At 41.5% G+C, this 4,291-nt stretch overlaps 1 long non-coding RNA gene across 1 annotated transcript; it reads right to left on the bottom strand.

The window, feature by feature from the left end:
- Nucleotides 1-2,845: 2,845 nt before the first annotated feature.
- Nucleotides 2,846-4,160, bottom strand: LOC113941578. The gene is made up of 7 exons (XR_003525708.1): nucleotides 4,130-4,160; nucleotides 3,937-3,957; nucleotides 3,809-3,829; nucleotides 3,653-3,673; nucleotides 3,239-3,259; nucleotides 3,119-3,139; nucleotides 2,846-2,888 (listed from the first exon to the last, which is right to left on the bottom strand). It is a non-coding gene; the product is annotated as an uncharacterized LOC113941578 (long non-coding RNA).
- Nucleotides 4,161-4,291: the final 131 nt, after the last annotated feature.

The raw sequence follows: 4,291 nt of genomic DNA, 5'->3' as shown, positions 1-4,291 counted from the left end.
CCCATTTTTAAGCCCAAAAATCCCGAATTTTCCAGGGAAAATCCCCCGATTCCCAACCCCGGGGTTTCCATCCCGACCCTTTTCCTGCTCCTCCCGAATTCCCAGATTTTTGGGACTCACCCAGCGCTGCCCTGAGCTCCTCTGGGATCCAAAGGGAAAAGGGGGGGGGTTAATTTGGGATATTTTTCCTTCCCATTCCCAAAAATCCTCCCCCGGAGCAGGAGCCGAACCCACCGAGCCGCTCGTCCAGTTCTCCTGGAAAAACAGGGAAGGAAAACGGGATTGGGGAGATTCCCTTGGGATTGGGGAGATTCCCTTGGGATTGGGGAGATTCCTTTGGGATTGGAAAATCCCCTTGGGATTGGGGAGATTCCTCTGGGATTTGGGGGTCAATCAAATCCCTTTGGATTCCAGGGAAACCCTTTGGATTGGGGAGATTCCTTTGGGATTGGAAAATCCCTTTGGATTTAGGAGATTCCCTTGGGATTTGGGGGTCAATCAAATCCCTTGGGATTGGAGAGATTCTTTTGGGATGGGAAAATCTGGGGGATTTGGGAACTTCCAGGAGGAATTTGTTGGGAATAAAAAAAAAAAAACCAACCCCAGCCTGATTTTAGTGGGAAAACTGGGAAAAACGGGAACGACTCACGGGGTGCTCCCGGTTCTCCCAATTCCTGGGGTTCCTCTTCCCCTTCCTCTTCCTGCTTTTCTTCCACTTCAATTTGTTCCTCTTCCTCCTCTTCTTCCTCCTCCTCTTCTTCCTCTTCCTCTTCTTCCTCCTCTTCCTCCTCTTCCTCTTCTTCCTCCTCTTCTTCCTCCTCTTCCTCTTCTTCCGGGAGTTCATCTGGAAAAGAGGAAAAATGTTGAAACCCCCCCGAAATCCCAAAGGAATCTCCCCAATCCCAAAGGAATCTCCCCAATCCCAAAGGAATCTCCCCATTCCAAGGGTTTCCCTGCAATCCAAAGGGATTTGATTGAGCCCCGAATCCCAAGGGAATCTCCCCAATCCAAAGGGATTTTACAGTCCCAAATCTGGACATGAAAACAGCCCAAAAACCCTTAAAAATCCCAAATCTGGACACAAAAACACTCCCAAAAATCCCTTAAAAATCCCAAATCTGAACACGAAAACACCTCAAAAAATCTCAAATCTGGACACAAAAACCCTCCCAAAAATCCCTTTAAAAATCCCAAATCTGGACACAAAAACCCCTTAAAAAATCTCAAATATGGACATGAAACCCCCCAAAATCCCTTAAAAATCCCAAACCTGGACACAAAACCCAAACTCACCGAACTCCTCCCTCAATTTTCCTTTAAAAGAGGGAAATAAACCAAGTTTTAATCCGGGTTTGCCCTTCCCAAGGACGGGGATCCCAAATCCCTTGAGATGGGGGGAGACTTGATGTCTTTTAATTTGATTTTTTAAATGGAATTTCATTAATTTGGGTTTTTTTCTGACCCCTCAAATCCCCCGGGATCCCCAAATCCAACTTACTGCTGACAGCGTCCCGTTCTCCTGCAAAGGGAGTAAAAAAGGGATCAGAATTCCAACATTTTTCTCTTTTTGAATTAAGGATATTTGGGAGGAGGGGAAAAACAGCAAAATTTAGTGATTTTGTGGCTATTTCTTTAGGGGGTGTGGGGAAAAAATGACATTTTGGGTCTTTAAAATAAGTCTGGGGCCTTAAAACAGAGCTGGGAGCTCAGAAATTGGGGGTTGTGCCCCAAAATGAGGGTTTGGAGTAAAAAAACTGAGGGTTTAGAGCAAAAAACTGAGGGGTTGTGTCCTTCAAAATGAGGGTTTCTGGCCAAAAAATGTGGTTTGGGGCCCAAACAGGAGGGTTTGGGCTCTAAAAATGGGGGTTGAGCCCTAAAAATGGGGGTTTGGGCACTGAAAGGGGGGTTTGGGCACTGAAAAGGGGGGTTGTGCTCTAAAATGGGGGTTTAGACTCTAAAAGCGGTACTTTAGGGCTAATTATGAGGGGTTAGACCCCCCAAAAATGGGGTTTGAGCCCTAAAAATGGGGGGTTGGGCCTTAAAAATGGGGGTTTGGGCCTTAAAAATGTGGTTTGAGGCCTAAAAAATGGGGTTCGAGCCCTAAAAATGGAATTTGGGCCTAAAAATGGGATTTGGGCCTTAAAAATGGGATTTGAGGCCTAAAAATGGGATTTCAGACCCTAAAAATGGGGGTTTAAGCCTCAGAAATGGGGTTTGGACACTGAAAACAGGGGTTGCACCTTAAAAATGAGGTTTGAGCCCTAAAAATGGGGTTTGAGGCCAAAAATGGGGATTAAGGACCCTAAAAATGGGGATTTGGGACCCTAAAAATGGGGATTTGGGACCCTAAAAATGGGGGTTTGGGCCTAAAAATGGGATTTGGGGCCTAAAAATGGGGGTTTGGGCCTCTAAAAATGAAGTTTGGGCCTCAAAATGGGGGTTTGGGCCTCTAAAAATGGGGGGTTGGGCCTCAAAAATGGGGTTTGGGCCTCAAAATGGGGGCTTGGGCCCCTAAAACTGAGGTTGGACACTCACCCAGCTGCTCCTTCAGGTGCCCTGGGGGAGGCAGAGAGAGATTAATTTCAATTAATTCCAATTAATTCCAATTAATTGTAATTAATTCAAATTTCTGGATATAATTCAATGTATGGACTTTCATTGTTATATAGTATTTAATAATATAAACATCTCAATTTGTGACTCACTGATCTCGGCTTCGTTTTCTCCTGGCAAGAGAAAGAGGTTGAAATAATTTACTTTAAAATTTACTTTAAAATTTACCCTAATTTACTTTAAAAAGCCTGAACAGACAAAGATAAAAAGGAACAAACGTCAGGAATGGCTTCAAAAATCCGGGAAATACTCACGGATTTGGGCGTCTCGGGCCTCTGCAACCAGCAGAAAGAAATGAAATTATATTTTGGATAAACCCACTTTAATGCCATTATTCTTTAATATAGAATTTTCCAAGCCACCATTTTATAATCCCTGTTTACATCCCTATATTTTATGGAGATATTTATGGAATGCATACATATTTATGTGGATTTTAGCCTCTAAACTCAATTAAAATCCAAATTTCTCCCTCGAAAGCCCTTTAAAGGAGGGAATTCCTCACCCAGCTCCTCCTCATGTTCCCCTGGGAGAGAGAAAAGAGAGAAAAATAGGAATTTCCTGACGTTCCTCGTTTGTTTTCCGATGGAATAAATGGGATTAGGAGAAAAATTCGGGCACTTACGGAGCTTTTTCTTGCAGCACTCTGGGAAAAAAGGGGGAAATTGGGTTATTTTGGTTATTAATGATAAAATAATGGTTCTAAAACCAATTAATATCATGTTAAATTATCATTTGTAAAATATTATAATTATAATTAATGATAAAATAATGGTTATAAAACCAATTAATATCATGTTAAATTCTAATTTGTAAAATATTATAATTATAATTATAATTAATGATAAAATAATTGTTATAAAACCAATTAATATCATGTTAAATTATAATTTGTAAAATATTATAATTATATTATAATTAATGATAAAATAATGGTTCTAAAACCAATTAATATAATGTTAAATTATAATTTGTAATATATTATAATTATAATTCTTTAGCACAAATAATTAAATTGAGATTAGAAGAATCCCCTCACCAACATCTGCCGTGAGCTCCCCTGGAAATGAGGGAAAAAAGGGAATTTTCAGGCCAAATGTCCCTTTTCCTGCAGCCCCAGCAGGGGGAGTTTGGGCATTTCCAGGAATTCCAGGAATTCCAGGAATTCCCTCCCGGGATTTTTCCCTGAACTCACCGATTTTCGTGTGTCTCTCGCCTGCAAATGAGGGGGAAAAGGGAAAAAAAAAGCCAATTTTGGGGTTATTTCTCAGGTTTGGGATGGTTTTGGGGGGAATTGAATTAAAATTGAGGGAGGGGACTCACCCAGTTCCACCGTGAAAAGTCCTGGAAAAGAGGAAATCCCGTTAATTCCGCCTGGATTCCTCCCCCTTCCCAGCTCTTCCCGGGCATTTGCCCCTTTTTCCCGGGAATTTGGGGTCCAACCCAGGGGCTGTTTCTCCTCTCGGGCCCCAAATTTTGGGGGATTAAGGAATCGCAGGGAGGAGACGGAACTCACGGATCGTGGAGTCACACTTGGCTGCAGGGAGAGCAAAATAGAAATAAAAATAGAAATAGAAATAGAAATAGAAATAGAAAATAGAAATAGAAACAGAAATAGAAATAGAAATAGAAAATAGAAATAGAAATAGAAATTAAAAATAGAAATAGAAATAGAAAT

Source organism: Corapipo altera, unplaced genomic scaffold (genome assembly GCF_003945725.1).
Source record: "Corapipo altera isolate COAL_440 unplaced genomic scaffold, ASM394572v1 129931, whole genome shotgun sequence".
NCBI classification, from domain to species: Eukaryota; Metazoa; Chordata; class Aves; order Passeriformes; family Pipridae; genus Corapipo; species Corapipo altera.
Note: the sequence above shows the minus strand (reverse complement) of the source record. Positions and strands in the feature narration are given on the sequence as shown.